A 17,703-nucleotide genomic window follows, 5' to 3' on the forward strand; every position below is an offset into this window, starting at 1 on the left:
AAGGTATACTGTGTATCTCATCGTTAAAGGTATAGAGATAAAGGTTTAAACGTTGTAAGCGTCTGCACCGCTGGTGATCTCCTCGTGGTCCCGAGCGTACGCTACGCTATAGCGAATCATTACGTTAGTCGGCAGCCAATAGCGTGCCTGCCTGTGATCACTGGGCCGTAAGCGAACGTGACGCTTGAGCGTCTCGACTACGGTTGAGCGATCGCTACACAACTTGCGTACCCTTACGGTACTTCTTACGTAGATAGCGTATAGTGTTCTTAGACCTCTTAAAGTGTTTTATATACGATAAATATTCAGCTTTATCAATTGGCGGCTCGCCCGTCCTTCACATATCTGCACTAGGTAGATCAGCAGACATTATCCCTCAGCAAAGGGCGGGAGGTTGTATCCCTCGTAGTGCTGACAGGATAAGCGTCTGCTTCACTTAGGTAAAGAGTGCTGAAGGAATCCGGGAACCGGAGGTAAGAACAAAACGCTAGTGTCTTTTAAAACTGTTTATTTTTCTGTCTTGCGTACACACGCACGCACACATATATATATCTGCATTTCTTTTTCTTTTTCATTTTCGTATATCACTCTCCTGTCTGCCAGTTTTTATAGTTGATAGAAGTGCTAAAAAGAGAGTTGCCGTTATTTCATAGTTTAAGAGTAAAGGTAATATAGTTAAAAGATAGACAAACACACAGTTTCGCCTGGGAGATAAGGCGAAGTCAGTGTGTTTGTGTGGTAGATGATCAAGGATCATCTACATTGATAAAAGTATAAATTGTGTTACGGTGGATCTTTGCTTTGCGTATACGTGTCTCTAACAAAGACTTGCGTACGCAATCCAAAGGCCGACGCACGCAGCGTACGTTACGCAACGGAGCGTCCGGTTACGCCCACGTAGCTCAAGTCACGATAAGTTGATTTTTAACGCAAAGCGATAAATAACGCGAGGCGAGAAATAACGCAAGTCTATTTTTGGGTGTCCGAAATTTAGTTAACAGATCCTGCTCCTAATTGGTAACACACCTGATCTGAAGAAAAATTTCTGCGCAGAAATAGAAATAGAAACAAAAGTGTACATGTGATGAGTGAGTGTTTTTACAATTTTTAAAGGTTGAACCACAAGAAAAGTCGAGTACTCGTGAGGTACATGCGTGTAAGTGACGTGCACGGTGGCTAGGGAGGCATCTCTGGTTAAATATACAATTTTGAGCATTAGAGTATAGCAGACCAGGAGGTCATACTGTAACAAGACCAGGAGGTCATAACAGACCAGGAGGTCCAGGTACAGCTGACAAGGAAGTCTGCTATACAGTTCACAGGCACAACACCGAAAAGGGTTGGTGCAACACCCATATAGGCCATATAAGCTCTGGCTGAAGGAATTCGCAGTCGTAAGTTTCGATTCCATTGGTCTTTCCGTACATAAGCTTAGTTGTTTGTGTACTGAACGACTGGACCGCACGTAAGTGTGTGCAGTAGTTAGTAATCTGACCTAATACCATTAGAGTAAAGGGGTCACAAACGCTATCTGTACACTCTAACGTGATTTGTGTAATTTTTTTATTTTAAGGGAAGTTCGCTGCTCACTCAGGAACTATCCAGCAACCAATAGTTACTGGAAAGAGTAAGTGTTCTTCGGATAACCCTCGCAGGTTCCAGTAAATAGAGGTTCAGGTCGCAGGGGCCCTAGGTCGAGTACGCCAGCACCATATCGGTGTGATCAGGTCGTATTGGTCGGCGTGGGCGAGTGAGTGGGGTACTCGGTAAACCGCCACCGTCAGCCTATTGTTGGCATTTGGTTTTGCGTAAAGGGTTGGCTAAATAAAGCAACACTTTCGAACTATGGGGGCCACTTGTTCAGGTAGGGGGCGATCAACCTCGGTTCGGGTTGATTCAGTGGTCCGGCCAATTGGGTCGGCCAGGTATATAATGTGTGAGAAATATGGAAGTCACACAGAAACTTTATGTGATGAATGGGAGAGAATGACTGTACATGACGGGGAGAAATTCCCAAGAGTAGGGAGCTTCAGCTCAGAAGTGTTACAAAATTTAAGGAGGAGGATATGTCTCATAAAATCAACAAAGAGACGAATCCAGCATTATGATTATTTACAGTTGTGGCAACAGGAAGGTGAGATACAGAGAGGTTTGGCTCAGGCGGCGGGATCTGGCTCTAACAGAAAACTGATTGCCACGGCCCCGCCGCCACCATACATATCAGGAGAGAAGTTGATTGCGGAGAAAGACGCACTAAGGTGTAACACAAAATCACTTAGTAACTGTGTAAATGTTAATGATAATGTTAACCCATTAACCCATGCAAGTATTAACCCGTGCAAGTTGTACCCTGTTTTGAACTTTCCTCAGGAGTGTGATCAAGAGGATGAATCGGCAACGATTTCAGCGCTCTCTCTAGCAGCCACCATAGCAGAGACCACAGTAGGCACAGCTCCACCCACGAGATTAGTAAAGGCCCCTAGCGGAGGGATAGGTGAGGTCGTATCAACTGGTAAGTACGGCACCATGCATTATGCTGAAACTATTTCACCACAGCCTGTAGAATCTACACAGAATGAGGTTGTTAGAATTACACCTGTTAGAGTAATAGCAGTGCCAAATGGGAAAACAGACGCATCAGGAGCCACTCCCATTAGGAACATTGCCATGTACACTCCATTTTCCCGAATGGAATTAAGGACCATAGTGTCTGAATTTCCTGACCCTAGAAAAGACTTAGTTGCCAGTCAAAAATACATCAGAGACTTAGGTAACACTGTAGAGCCCAACAATAAAGACTGGCAGATATTGCTGAGAGCATGTTTACCCTCAAATGTCGACGCAACTCAATTTTTAGCTGATTGCGGACTAGGTCATGATGTACCTCTTACAGATGTGTACAACCAAGATAATGTGAAAAGAATAAACTTGCAGTTAAAAGAGTATTTCCCAGCAGTAGCTAAATGGAATAAGATATTCTCCATTAAACAGAAGGAGTCAGAGACAGCTGCAGAGTATTTTCACAGAGCATTATTAGAAATGCCAAATACACAGGCATAGAGGACATTAAAACAGACTCAAACCATCGGGAAGTAGCAGTATCGGTACTGATGGATGGTTTAAAAGAGTCATTGAAGACTAGGGTACAGACCACGCAACCATGTTGGCGAGGTCTGTCTGTGGCTACTTTGAGAGAGGCTGCTATTGATCACGACAGAAACATCACCAGACACAGGGAACAACAAGGTGACAAATTAATGTCAGTAAGTATACAGGCTCTGACCACAAGGCAGCCTTTGTTTGTATCACCAAATCCTGTGGGTAAGTCAAGTATGGTTACTTGTTATTCTTGTCACAAACAGGGACACATGGCACGAGATTGTAGAGTAAAGAATCCACGAAACTCATACCAAACCCCTAGACAACGACACGACACACGACATTGGGAGCAAGGTCCGCAGAAACGGAGTTATGAGCCACATACAGGGGAAACAAAAAGATATCCCCCAAACAGAGACTGGCATGCCTCTGGTAGTTCCCAACTATCTCCCTCACAAGTAGTTGCTGCCAGCGGGATTCAGGGAGGTCACCATACCCAATAGGGGTGTGGCCATATCTGTAATCTGCAGCCAGTAAAATTAATTGCCAATCTTGGAAGTGAACCCGAGATCGCAATTAATGTAGCTGGTAAAACTTTAAACTTTCTTGTAGACACAGGTCAGTGATAAATTCGACAGTGGGCATGAGAACCACTGGTAGGACAATTCCAGCCATGGGAGTAACAGGAGTAGTCCAGCACTACCCTGTTAGCAAACCAGCCGAGATTACAATAGGGCCTTTGCATACCAAGCATTCCTTTTTGCTGGCTGCATCGGCACCAACCAATCTCCTGGGAAGAGACTTACTGTGTAAAATGGGGTGCGTCATTTATTGTACTCCTGAAGGTGTATTCTTGGACATACCTGAGAAACACGCTCAGGAAGTGCGAGACATGTTAGACTCCCCATCAAAATTAATGTCACATACCATTATGACAAATAGGAATCCATCCCAAATAGAAGAGATGACATCTCAGATACCAGAGTCACTTTGGACAAAAGACGGACAAGACACTGGATTAATGGCAAACGTAGCTCCAGTAGTTGTACAAGTAAAAGATGGTAGGATAGCTCCAAAAATCCCACAGTACCCTCTGAAGCCAGAGGTGGAGTTAGGAGTTTACCCAGTAATAGAGCGCTTGCTACAACAGGGCATTCTGGTAAGAACGTCCAGCACTGCTAATAGTCCCATCTTCCCTGTGAAAAAGAGTGGGGGGAGGGGTTACAGACTAGTGCAGGATCTAAGGGGGATTAACAAAATAGTTGAGAGTCAGTTCCCCGTAGTGCCAAATCCAGCTGTCATCCTAATGCAAATCCCTCCCACTGCCAAATTTTTCACTGTTATTGACCTCTGCTCCGCTTTCTTTTCGGTACCTCTGCACCCTGACAGCCAATATTTGTTTGCATTCACATACAGAGGAGTCCAATACACGTGGACTCGATTACCCCAAGGTTTCATAGATAGTCCAAGTATATTTTCTCAGGCTTTGCATGATTGTTTACAGTCTTTGCAACCAGACAGTGGATCAGTATTGATACAGTATGTGGACGATTTATTACTGTGTTCAGATTCACTGGAAGCATCTCTGAAGGATACGAAACAGCTCCTGTTTCATCTTTCAGACACCGGACACAAGGTGTCCAAAGACAAGTTACAATTATGCCAAACTAAGGTAAAATATTTGGGACACTGTCTAACACAAGGACTGAGACACCTGACCGCTGATAGAATCCAAGCAATTAGAGACATGACTCTGCCACAAACCCAGCAACAGATCAGAACGTTTTTAGGAATGTGTGGGTATTGCCGTAATTGGATCCCAGGGTTTTCCATTTTGGCGTTACCTTTGCAGGAAATGGTCTCCTCAAACAAACCTGATAGGATTTCGCATACAGACGAGTCCGAAACAGCATTTGAGAGACTCAAACAGTGCCTAACGCAGGCACCAGCACTAGGTATGCCAGACTATGGGAAACCCTTTGAACTATACGGAACAGAAAGTGCTGGTTGCGCGGCAGGTGTACTAACCCAAAAACACGGTGATGCCAGTAGGCCAGTTGCATACTACAGCGCTCAGCTAGACACGGTAGCGCGATCCCTCCCCACATGCTTGCGAAGCGTTGCTGCAATAGCATTGCTAGTGACAAAAAGCGAAGACGTCGTGCTAGGCCACAACCTCACAATCCATACGCCACATGCAGTATCAGCCTTATTGAATTCTGCCCAAACCAGACACGTCTCATCAGCGAGATTTACAAGATGGGAATTGGCACTAATGGCCCCCGTAAACATCACCATAAGGAGATGCAGTGCATTAAATCCTGCAACGTATCTCCCAGGTGTGCCTGGTCAGGCACAAAGGGTGGAAGGTGAGAGTGATGGGGAAGGAGGATTTAATACAAAGGAAGATACACATGATTGTATGGAATATTTGACCCAAAATTTTACCGCAAGGCCTGACATCAGTGACAACCCACTGGAAGATGCAGAACTCACGTTCTACACGGACGGTAGTTGTCATAGACAGTCAGACTCGGGAGACTTGTGTACTGGATACGCAGTCGTAGATGACCAAGACACCATAGAAGCGGAACCGCTAGGCCCACCTCACTCAGCCCAGGTTGCTGAACTGGTCGCCCTAACCAGAGCATGTGAATTGGCTAAGGGTAAGTCAGCCAATATCTACACCGATTCTAGATACGCATTCGGGGTAGTCCATGATTTCGGAGCCCTATGGCGCCTCAGAAATTTCATGACGGCCGCTGGTACACCGGTAGCGCATGCAGCTCACATAAAAAGGCTTCTAACAGCGATACAGGAACCCGACAGAGTGGCTGTTATCAAATGTAAAGCACACACATATAGCCAAGACCCGGTATCACTTGGTAACAGCCGAGCAGACGAAGCTGCTAAGTTAGCAGCTGCTACCCCCATACAGACAGACACCACACAATTAATGGTATTTAATACCATTAACACACAGAAGTTGTGTGAAATGCAAAATTTGTGTTCCACACAGGAAAGGGCAGTCTGGAAGGCAAAGGGATGTGGCCAGGAGTCCTCAGGACTCTGGACGGATGGACATGGTAAACCAGTGGCCCCCAGAGCATATCTTCCATGTCTGGCTGAAGCAGCTCACGGGCTGACTCATCTAGGCAAGGAAGGAATGTGCAAATTGGTAAGAGCATACTGGTGCGCCCCAGGATTCTCCTCTCATGCGAGTAAAAGAGCAATGTCATGCCTTACCTGTTTGAGAAAGAATATTGGAAAGGCAATACCTACAGAACCATCCCATATCCCACCTGCCGGCGGCCCTTTCCAGGTAATACAAATTGACTTTATACAATTACCCCCTTGTCGGAATTTGAAATATGTACTTGTTTGTATAGATGTTTTCTCAAATTGGGTCGAAGCATTTCCAGCGACAACAAATACCGCTATGTTTACTGCTAAGAAAATTGTGCAGGAATTTGTATGTAGATATGGTATCCCTAGAATAATCGAAAGTGATAGGGGTACCCATTTTACAGGTGATGTCTTTCAAGGAATGTGTAAGTTGATGGGAATTGATAGCAAGCTGCACACTCCGTACCGTCCACAGGCGAGTGCGAAGGTCGAAAGAGTGAACAGCACTATTAAAAATAAATTGAGTAAAGTGATGGCAGAGACAGGATTGACATGGCCAGAAGCTTTACCCATTGTATTGTACAGTATCAGAACCACTCCCAGGTCCCCTCTTAATCTGTCTCCCTTTGAAATCTTGTTTGGTCGACAACCGCATGCCATGATTAACCCTCAGGATGATTTGAAATGTAACAATGAAGTAACTGTAAAGTACTTGATTAACATGAGTAAACAGTTGAGGAATCAAAATGATAATCTGAAGTTAGTGATTCCTGATTTACCAGATAGTAATTGTCATGACATTGAACCTGGGGATTATGTAATGATACGGAATTTTCTACGCTCAGGTTGCCTTATTGACAGATGGGAAGGACCATACCAGGTCTTATTGACTAGCACTACGGCATTGAAGGTTGCTGAGAGAGAGACTTGGGTCCATTCATCCCACTGCAAGAAGGTTGCTGATCCAGAGAAGTCCCGTGATAAGAAACAGACGGTAGAGGTTGTATCACTGGAGTGTCTGTTCCAGGAGGACTGAGGCGGCACCTGAGCCTTGAAGACCGAGAGCTGTTGTCGACTCCCCACTCCCTTTTATTATTTTCCTCCACTTCCCATCCCCTCTCCCTCAAATTTCTTTTTCCTCCTTCTCATTCTTCTCCATTTCCTCCTATAAGATGGACTTGCCCCAAGAGACTGTGATCCGGATTTTCCTGTTGACCATGATGTTGACCAGAGCAGTCTGTTCCGGCGAGAGTACCATGGAGGTCGATAGAGGTTCTGGAATGGGTTCTGATGATAAAGATGGAGGCGTAGTTTTCCAGGATCAACCTAACCAACAAGCAAAGGCGAGTATCAGAAAACGATCCGATAGCATTGACCATAGAAGAAATTGTGACGGATTGTTAGCTGAAGAAAACTGTATCTGTAGGCTCTGTAACAATGTCATTGAAGATGGGTGCATTAAGAAATGCCAATCCAGTTTTAATATCCATATGGACCGGCATCCATTGAGTGACTATCACTCCTTAGTGGGTAATGTGTTAAACAAAACAGATTGTTGGGTATGCTCTCAAGTACCTCAAGGTCAAAGCAAATCAGGGCTAGTACCATTTCCTTTAACGATAGGGGAGGTACTTGAGTTAAATGGTGGGAGACCGGTGGACAGGAGGTTTAATATCTCCAGCCCTCCTAGTTTGAAGCTCCACCAATACCATGTGGATAGGTCCCTATTATGTTTCAACATCTCCAATCCCAGAAAGCCGGGAAATTGGGAAGTGTCATGGAGTAACCACACCATGACCTTTTCGCATAGAGCAGATAGAATGCCTACAGATACAGAGCTTGTACGCCACATAGCCAGTAGAGGAAAATCTTTCCGGTATAGGTACACCTTAGGAAATAGGATTACGAGAGTTGGAGAAGTATCACCAGGATACTGTGCACATATCGTACAACCTGATACGTGTATTAAGCAGATGGAAGAATTAGGGTTAGGAGATTTCACCTGGAAGGTGTGTAATATGGTTATGTCCTTCTCCGTCCCATATGTTCTCCCCGATGATGCATATTTCATATGCGGGAGAAAGGCGTACAAGTGGCTTGCCCCAAACTCTGAAGGATTGTGTTATATTGGAAAAGTATTGCCTGAAGTAATGACTGTAACACATGACAAAATGAAGGACATACATCGTGGTGCCCAAGCTCCTTATACTCACACCCACTACGAGCACGTTGTTAAAAGACACCTGATAGAGAAGACAGAGCATCCGGCCTCTGATCTGATAAGTGAATCCACCGGGATTCAATTCTTAATCGCGTTAGATTTCACCCGCACCGCTAGAGGAGTGCTAAATTATAAATACATATTGGCGCTCGCAAATTTGTTAGACAATATCACTGAAATGTATGATGACACATTTAGATATACGGGAAGGGAACTTCAAGCTTATAAAACAGAACTGGTGCAGCATAGAATGGTTCTTAATTACCTCACAGCAGTGACAGGCGGATATTGTGTTACATTGGCAACACAGTACAGCGTGAAGTGTTGCACGTATATCACGAATAGCACCGAGGATCCGGTCGAGGTCATAGACCAAAAGATGGACGATATTCTCCAATTGAAGTGGGAATTTCGCCGAAAACACAATCTCACTCTTGCTGCTGTAGGTAATGAGCTGACTGGTTGGGTGTCATGGTTGAACCCGCGAAATTGGTTCTCCGGTTTGGGAGACTGGGCTCAAGGAGTCATAATGGATGTTGGGAAGTTTCTCCTATGTATCTTAGGTGTTATCATAACCATTGGCTTGATATTTAGATGCGGTCAGGCTTTAATGAGGTGCAATCGTCGTACTAAGGTAATGAGTTTGAGGAGTGAGGAAACTGTAATTAACCTGGATTTGATTTATGACCCAATGATAGAAACAATGATGTGATGAAAATGCGATTTCTACGGTCCGTTTCTTTCACCTGTTTTTCTGGTTTTTCTCCAAGATAAAAAGACCCACTTGGACGAGGAAGTTGACGAGACGCTATACAGACAACGGATAGACCAAAGAAGAAGTTTTGACCACTTGAGATATGGACATTTGATGAACTTTGCCAGGGATCCCCAGTTTCCCTAGAATTCTTAAACTTACGCTAGCCCAACATTTTTTGTAAATCTAATGGCATTGACAAAGCTTTTTGCTCACCCCTAATGGGCAACACAGCGCAAAGAAGACGACTTTCAACTGATACCGAACAAAACTTCAACCGACAGATATACATTAACCTGACATAGAATACCACCGCATTTACCGTAATTATGTCTTTTCTTCATTTCTACAACCCTCAGGTAATGACACACATAGTATAGGGAATACAGGCACAGATATCAGCAATCACATATTCCCCCATTCATGTATCATCAACTAAAATGTGCTCCCCATTTTGTTCAAAATCCGAAAAGAGCTCGGTAAAGTTTGACAGCCCATCCACAGACCCGTACCACGGGATAAGAAGGAATTCAAATGTATACTTCGCAATACCTCGAAGCTTGATTTACAACACGTACGGCACGATGATACATGACCCCCCAAACATGGATTCATACACACATGCTTCTGCTATCTCACTAGGTCATACCCTCTTCACACCTACTCCTCTCTCCTCCCTTACCCAACCATGGAAATGAATTAACCCCTAACATATATTTTTCTCCTTTTGAAATGTTTTCAGGAAGTGGCAGTTATTATTGACTGCCAAAGGGTGGACTGTCAAAGTCAGAAAAATATCTCTATGCACACTACCATATTTGCACCTCACCCAGGTCCGTGCTGCGCATGCGTACGCTCTCCCGTACGTGCGCATACTCACAGTCGCGGGCACCCGCAGGCGCATGGTATGCGTATTTACGGTAGAGTTTATGTGGTTGTAGCGTGCGACTCAATCGTAACATATTTTCACTAATAATGTATTTTGTAGATCATGGTCCCTTTGATAGATTCTGAAAGTTTGGTTAATATAGAATGTTTATGAACAGAGGAATCCCTCTTTGTTTGATACGAAGGGTCAGACAGGAGTAATACAGTGGTGTTTAGTATCCATCGGAAGAATATTTAATTAGAAATATTCCGGTGTTGGTTTGAAGCAGATCAATCGCTCGTGCGAATAGTTATGGACATAAGAAGTTTATGAACATTTACTTTATTTGCACTTTATTACCCATGCGGCGGGATACCCAGTTTCCCTCCCACCTGAGCAGTTGGAAATAGTCACAGCCCACCTGTATGAATCAACCTATGACCTTTTGTTATAATGCGAAGCCGAATTCCTGTGTCCAATGAACAATGAGATTGTAGGGACCATTGAATTGTATTGTGTGTGGGGCATAAATAGGCAGGCCGACCGTATCCAGTTCTCTCTCTCTTCAACGGTTCTCATTGCTGATAATCGGGAGCTGGATATCGAGGCGCATGCGATCGTTCCCCTTGTGCGTAAGTTTTCTCCGTAATCATATTGTCTTACTGTGAGCCATCTCTCTCTCTCTATCTCTCTCTCTCTCTTCTCTTTCTCTCGTATTTTCCTTTAATTGTATTGTATTGTATTTCCTGTGTAGTTTATCTGGTTAGTTGGTTTATGTTATATTGTAGTGTATGCTTTGTACTGTGATTCTTTTTGCAAGTATAATAGTCATAATACATATAATAGGTTTCGGACCCTAAGCCCAGGTATCTGTGTATTCTTTATAGTGTTAAGTATTCTCTGAGCGCCGGTGACGCTCAAGCAGCTTTGTAGTTAATCAGGTTACACCAGGTTGCACTTACACTCTGTCTCTACACTAAGGTATACTGTGTATCTCATCGTTAAAGGTATAGAGATAAAGGTTTAAACGTTGTAAGCGTCTGCACCGCTGGTGATCTCCTCGTGGTCCCGAGCGTACGCTACGCTATAGCGAATCATTACGTTAGTCGGCAGCCAATAGCGTGCCTGCCTGTGATCACTGGGCCGTAAGCGAACGTGACGCTTGAGCGTCTCGACTACGGTTGAGCGATCGCTACACAACTTGCGTACCCTTACGGTACTTCTTACGTAGATAGCGTATAGTGTTCTTAGACCTCTTAAAGTGTTTTATATACGATAAATATTTAGCTTTATCAGGTCGCTGCTCGGGTACCCCCCTGTCAAGTGAAGGAGATCCAACTGAGGCAGCACAAGGGAACTCTCGAAAGAGGAACAAGGCTAGAGGAAGATCTGAGACAAAGAAATCTGATTTTTACTAGAGTTGACCAGAAGAAAGCACAAACACAGTTCCCCACTACCACAAATAATGCAGTTGAGTTTCCCACATTTGGGGAAATCACAGGGGTCAGCATACCCAGAATGCAATGAATGAACCTCACCCTGGGAGAACAATCTTCATGACCATGGTATCTCCTATGCAAAATAAGTATGATTTGGGATAGGGCTGGGGAGGGCCGCTGCTCAGGCACATCTCTGTCAAGTAAAGGAGATTCAACTGAGGCAGCACAAGGGAACTCTCATCTGGGGACAACAACTGCAGGGAGAACACATATTTTCAGATGAACATGGGAGGGCAGAAGGCTGCCTAATACTGAAGCACCCCCAAACAACAAACCAAATGCAATAACTAGTGCAAGCATTCCTGGGGGAAGGCCTGCAGCAGATGGATTTGCATATGGTGATGTCATCCAAGCAGTGGGTCAAAGTTGGCTTCAACCCTCGTCTGCATATGAAAAGAAAAAAGGGATGTGCAGGGCATGGCGGCCTTTTGCGGCGCTTGCATGACCCCTAATTCGCATTAAACACCTCCACCCTCCTTAGGTGTGGGGCTCATGTTGGCTATGCCCCAGCACCTGAAGCATTCAAGCTGATTTCTTGCAGCAGCTGGGCACTGTAACAGCTCCAGAGCTGCTCTGTAAGGCAAGTAAAAGGGTGTGGGCCCTGCAGCACTACCTGTAGTTCGCATTGTGCGTTGGAAGGCACAAAGTAAGCAGACGGGAGAAGTCAGGATAGTGCGCAAGGGCATAGAAGGGAGCGGCTCAAGAAAAGAGAAGTGGAAACAGACAGCAAACTAGGCTGGAGAGAGACCTGAGACAAAGAGATCTGAATTATACGAGAGCCGACCAGAGGAAACACAAATTATGCAGTGAAGTGTCCCACATTTGGGGAAATCGCAGGAGCAGCACACCCAGAGTGCAATGGGTGAGCTTTGCCCTGGGAGAAGCACCTTCCTGATCATAGTATCTCACCTGGCAGGTAAGTAGGAGTTGGGCTAGAGCTGGGGAGGGTCGCTGCTCGGGCACCCCCCTGTCAAGTGAAGGAGATCCAACTGAGGCAGCACAAGGGAACTCTCGAAAGAAGAACAAGGCTAGAGGAAGATCTGAGACAAAGAAATCTGACTTTTACCAGAGTTGACCAGAAGAAAGCACAAACACAGTCCCCCACTACCACAAATAATGCAGTCGAGTTTCCCACATTTGGGGAAATCACAGGGGTCAGCATACCCAGAATGCAATGAATGAACCTCACCCTGGGAGAACAATCTTCATGACCATGGTATCTCCTATGCAAAATAAGTATGATTTGGGATAGGGCTGGGGAGGGCCGCTGCTCAGGCACATCTCTGTCAAGTAAAGGAGATTCAACTGAGGCAGCACAAGGGAACTCTCATCTGGGGACAACAACTGCAGGGAGAACACATATTTTCAGATGAACATGGGAGGGCAGAAGGCTGCCTAATACTGAAGCACCCCCAAACAACAAACCAAATGCAACAACTAGTGCAAGCATTCCTGGGGGAAGGCCTGCAGCAGATGGATTTGCATATGGTGATGTCATCCAAGCAGTGGGTCAAAGTTGGCTTCAACCCTCGTCTGCATATGAAAAGAAAAAAGGGATGTGCAGGGCATGGCGTCCTTTTGTGGCGCTTGGATGAACCCTCCTTCGGTGTGGGGCTCATGTTGGCTATGCCCCAGCCCCTGAAGCATTCAAGATGATTTCTTGCAGCAGCTGGGCACTGTAACAGCTCCAGAGTTGCTCTGTAAAGCATGTAAAAGGGTGTGGGCCCTGCAGCACTACCTGTAGTATGCATTGTGCGTTGGAAGGCACAAAGTAAGCAGACAGGAGAGGTCAGGATAGTGCGCAAGGGCATAGAAGGGAGCGGCTCAAGAAAAGAGAAGTGGAAACAGACAGCAAACTAGGCTGGAGAAAGACCTGAGACAAAGAGATCTAAATTATATGAGAGCCGACCAGAGGAAACACAAATTATGCAGTCAAGTGTCCCACATTTGGGGAAATCGCAGGAGCAGCACACCCAGAGTGCAATGGGTGAGCCTTGCCCTGGGAGAAGCACCTTCCTGATCATAGTATCTCACCTGGCAGGTAAATAGGAGTTGGGCTAGAGCTGGGGAGGGTCGCTGCTCGTGCACCCCCCTGTCAAGTGAAGGAGATCCAACTGAGGCAGCACAAGGGAACTCTCGAAAGAAGAACAAGGCTAGAGGAAGATCTGAGACAAAGAAATCTGACTTTTACCAGAGCTGACCAGAGGAAAGCACAAACACAGTCCCCCACTACCACAAATAATGCAGTCGAGTTTCCCACATTTGGGGAAATCACAGGGGTCAGCATACCCAGAATGCAATGAATGAACCTCACCCTGGGAGAACAATCTTCATGACCATGGTATCTCCTATGCAAAATAAGTATGATTTGGGATAGGGCTGGGGAGGGCCGCTGCTCAGGCACATCTCTGTCAAGTAAAGGAGATTCAACTGAGGCAGCACAAGGGAACTCTCATCTGGGGACAACAACTGCAGGGAGAACACATATTTTCAGATGAACATGGGAGGGCAGAAGGCTGCCTAATACTGAAGCACCCCCAAACAACAAACCAAATGCAACAACTAGTGCAAGCATTCCTGGGGGAAGGCCTGCAGCAGATTGATTTGCATATGGTAATGCCATCCAAGCAGTGGGTCAAAGTTGGCTTCAACCCTCGTCTGCATATGAAAAGAGAAAAGGGGCGTGCAGGGCATGGCGGCCTTTTGCGGCGCTTGGATGACCCCTAGTTCGCATTAAACACCTCCACCCTCCTTCGGTGTGGGGCTCATGTTGGCTATGCCCCAGCCCCTGAAGCATTCAAGCTGATTTCTTGCAGCAGCTGGGCACTGTAACAGCTCCAGAGCTGCTCTGTAAGGCAAGTAAAAGGGTGTGGGCCCTGCAGCACTACCTGTAGTTTGCATTGTGCATTGGAAGGCACAAAGTAAGCAGACGGGAGAAGTCAGGATAGTGCACAAGGGCATAGAAGGGAGCGGCTCAAGAAAAGAGAAGTGGAAACAGACAGCAAACTAGGCTGGAGAGAGACCTGAGACAAAGAGATCTGAATTATACGAGAGCCGACAAGGGGAAACACAAATTATGCAGTCAAGTGTCCCACATTTGGGGAAATTGCAGGAGCAGCACACCCAGGGTGCAATGGGTGAGCCTTGCCCTGGGAGAAGCACCTTCATGATCATAGTATCTCACCTGGCAGGTAAGTAGGAGTTGGGCTAGAGCTGGGGAGGGTCGCTGCTCGTGCACCCCCCTGTCAAGTGAAGGAGATCCAACTGAGGCAGCACAAGGGAACTCTCGAAAGAGGAACAAGGCTAGAGGAAGATCTGAGACAAAGAAATCTGACTTTTACCAGAGCTGACCAGAGGAAAGCACAAACACAGTCCCCCTCTACCACAAATAATGCAGTAGAGTTTCCCACATTTGGGGAAATCACAGGGGTCAGCATACCCAGAATGCAATGAATGAACCTCACCCTGGGAGAACAATCTTCATGACCATGGTATCTCCTATGCAAAATAAGTATGATTTGGGATAGGGCTGGGGAGGGCCGCTGCTCAGGCACATCTCTGTCAAGTAAAGGAGATTCAACTGAGGCAGCACAAGGGAACTCTCATCTGGGGACAACAACTGCAGGGAGAACACATATTTTCAGATGAACATGGGAGGGCAGAAGGCTGCCTAATACTGAAGCACCCCCAAACAACAAACCAAATGCAACTACTAGTACAAGCATTCCTGGGGGAAGGCCTGCAGCAGATGGATTTGCATATGGTGATGTCATCCAAGCAGTGGGTCAAAGTTGGCTTCAACCCTCATCTGCATATGAAAAGAGAAAAGGGGCGTGCAGGGCATGGCGGCCTTTTGCGGCGCTTGGATGACCCCTAGTTCGCATTAAACACCTCCACCCTCCTTCGGTGTGGGGCTCATGTTGGCTATGCCCCAGCCCCTGAAGCATTCAAGCTGATTTCTTGCAGCAGCTGGGCACTGTAACAGCTCCAGAGCTGCTCTGTAAGGCAAGTAAAAGGGTGTGGGCCCTGCAGCGCTACCTGTAGTTTGCATTGTGCTTTGGAAGGCACAAAGTAAGCAGATGGGAGAAGTCAGGATAGTGCGCAAGGGCATAGAAGGGAGCGGCTCAAGAAAAGAGAAGTGGAAACAGACAGCAAACTAGGCTGAAGAGAGACCTGAGACAAAGAGATCTGAATTATATGAGAGCCGACCAGGGGAAACACAAATTATGCAGTCAAGTTTCCCACATTTGGGGAAATCAAAGGGGCAGCACACCCAGAGTGCAATGGGTGAGGCTTGCCCTGGGAGAAGCACCTACATGATCATAGTATCTCACCTGGCAGGTAAGTAGGAGTTGGGCTAGAGCTGGGGAGGGTCGCTGCTCGGGCACCCCCCTGTCAAGTGAAGGAGATCCAACTGAGGCAGCACAAGGGAACTCTCGAAAGAAGAACAAGGCTAGAGGAAGATCTGAGACAAAGAAATCTGACTTTTACCAGAGCTGACCAGAGGAAAGCACAACACAGTCCCCCACTACCACAAATAATGCAGTCGAGTTTCCCACATTTGGGGAAATCACAGGGGTCATCATACCCAGAATGCAATGAATGAACCTCACCCTGGGAGAACAATCTTCATGACCATGATATCTCCTATGCAAAATAAGTATGATTTGGGATAGGGCTGGGGAGGGCCGCTGCTCAGGCACATCTCTGTCAAGTAAAGGCGATTCAACTGAGGCAGCACAAGGGAACTCTCATCTGGGGACAACAACTGCAGGGAGAACACATATTTTCAGATGAACATGGGAGGGCAGAAGGCTGCCTAATACTGAAGCACCCCCAAACAACAAACCAAATGCAACAACTAGTGCTAGCATTCCTGGGGGAAGGCCTGCAGCAGATGGATTTGCATATGGTGATGCCATCCAAGCAGTGGGTCAAAGTTGGCTTCAACCCTCGTCTGCATATGAAAAGAAAAAAGGGATGTGCAGGGCATGGCGGCCTTTTGCGGCCCTTGGATGACCCCTAATTCGCATTAAACACCTCCACCCTCCTTCGGTGTGGGGCTCATGTTGGCTATGCCCCAGCACCTGAAGCATTCCAGCTGATTTCTTGCAGCAGCTGGGCACTGTAACAGCTCCAGAGCTGCTCTGTAAGGCAACTAAAAGGGTGTGGGCCCTGCAGCACTACCTGTAGTTCGCATTGTGCGTTGGAAGGCACAAAGTAAGCAGACGGGAGAAGTCAGGATAGTGCGCAAGGGCATAGAAGGGAGCGGCTGAAGAAAAGAGAAGTGGAAACAGACAGCAAACTAGGCTGGAGAGAGACCTGAGACAAAGAGATCTGAATTATACGAGAGCCGACCAGAGGAAACACAAATTATGCAGTCAAGTGTCCCACATTTGGGGAAATCGCAGGAGCAGCACACCCAGAGTGCAATGGGTGAGCCTTGCCCTGGGAGAAGCGTGTACATTTTCGGTATCGCCTGCCTAGAGAAATGGAACCTAGATGGCATTTGGTACCGGGGACACAGTACCTCAATCAAGTCTCTAGTTGCCTCTGAATTAACGATGGATACCGGAACCACGTTTCTCACCACCCAGGCTGACAAGACCTGAGTTATCCGCTTTGCAGCAGGATGACTGCTGTGATATTTCATCTTCCTCGCAAAGGACTGCTGGACAGTCAATTGCCTACTGGAAGTAGTACAAGTGGTCTTCCGACTTCCCCTCTGGGATGATGATCGACTCCCAGCAGCAACAACAGCAGCGCCAGCAGCAGTAGGCGTTACACTCAAGGATGCATCGGAGGAATCCCAGGCAGGAGAGGACTCGTCAGACTTGCCAGTGACATGGCCTGCAGGACTATTGGCTCTCCTGTCTAAGGAGGAAATTGACACTGAGGGAGTTGGTGGTGTGGTTTGCAGGAGCTTGGTTACAAGAGGAAGGGATTTAGTGGTCAGTGGACTGCTTCCGCTGTCATCCAAAGTTTTTGAACTTGTCACTGACTTATGATTAATGCGCTGCAGGTGACGTATAAGGGAGGATGTTCTGAGGTGGTTAACGTCCTTACCCCTACTTATTACAGCTTGACAAAGGCAACACACGGCTTGACACCTGTTGTCCGCATTTGTGTACAGGAT

At 46.4% G+C, this 17,703-nt stretch overlaps 6 non-coding genes and 3 pseudogenes across 6 annotated transcripts; all 9 read right to left on the reverse strand.

The window, feature by feature from the left end:
• Positions 1-11,493: 11,493 nt before the first annotated feature.
• LOC134993411 (U1 spliceosomal RNA) lies at positions 11,494-11,657 on the reverse strand. Its single transcript, XR_010197215.1, has one exon. It is a non-coding gene; the product is annotated as a U1 spliceosomal RNA (small nuclear RNA).
• A 671-nt stretch (positions 11,658-12,328) lies between these two features.
• On the reverse strand, positions 12,329-12,491 carry LOC134993418 (U1 spliceosomal RNA). The gene has a single exon (XR_010197220.1). It is a non-coding gene; the product is annotated as a U1 spliceosomal RNA (small nuclear RNA).
• Positions 12,492-12,643: 152 nt separating this feature from the next.
• Positions 12,644-12,807, reverse strand: LOC134993425 (U1 spliceosomal RNA). The gene has a single exon (XR_010197224.1). It is a non-coding gene; the product is annotated as a U1 spliceosomal RNA (small nuclear RNA).
• Positions 12,808-13,462: 655 nt separating this feature from the next.
• LOC134993417 (U1 spliceosomal RNA) lies at positions 13,463-13,616 on the reverse strand (annotated as a pseudogene).
• Positions 13,617-13,768: 152 nt separating this feature from the next.
• On the reverse strand, positions 13,769-13,932 carry LOC134993421 (U1 spliceosomal RNA). Its single transcript, XR_010197221.1, has one exon. It is a non-coding gene; the product is annotated as a U1 spliceosomal RNA (small nuclear RNA).
• Positions 13,933-14,630: 698 nt separating this feature from the next.
• On the reverse strand, positions 14,631-14,766 carry LOC134993416 (U1 spliceosomal RNA; annotated as a pseudogene).
• Positions 14,767-14,918: 152 nt separating this feature from the next.
• Positions 14,919-15,082, reverse strand: LOC134993424 (U1 spliceosomal RNA). The gene has a single exon (XR_010197223.1). It is a non-coding gene; the product is annotated as a U1 spliceosomal RNA (small nuclear RNA).
• A 692-nt stretch (positions 15,083-15,774) lies between these two features.
• LOC134993419 (U1 spliceosomal RNA) lies at positions 15,775-15,916 on the reverse strand (annotated as a pseudogene).
• A 152-nt stretch (positions 15,917-16,068) lies between these two features.
• LOC134993413 (U1 spliceosomal RNA) lies at positions 16,069-16,231 on the reverse strand. Its single transcript, XR_010197217.1, has one exon. It is a non-coding gene; the product is annotated as a U1 spliceosomal RNA (small nuclear RNA).
• Positions 16,232-17,703: the final 1,472 nt, after the last annotated feature.

This window comes from Pseudophryne corroboree, unplaced genomic scaffold (assembly GCF_028390025.1).
Source record: "Pseudophryne corroboree isolate aPseCor3 unplaced genomic scaffold, aPseCor3.hap2 scaffold_1276, whole genome shotgun sequence".
Lineage (NCBI taxonomy): Eukaryota > Metazoa > Chordata > Amphibia > Anura > Myobatrachidae > Pseudophryne > Pseudophryne corroboree.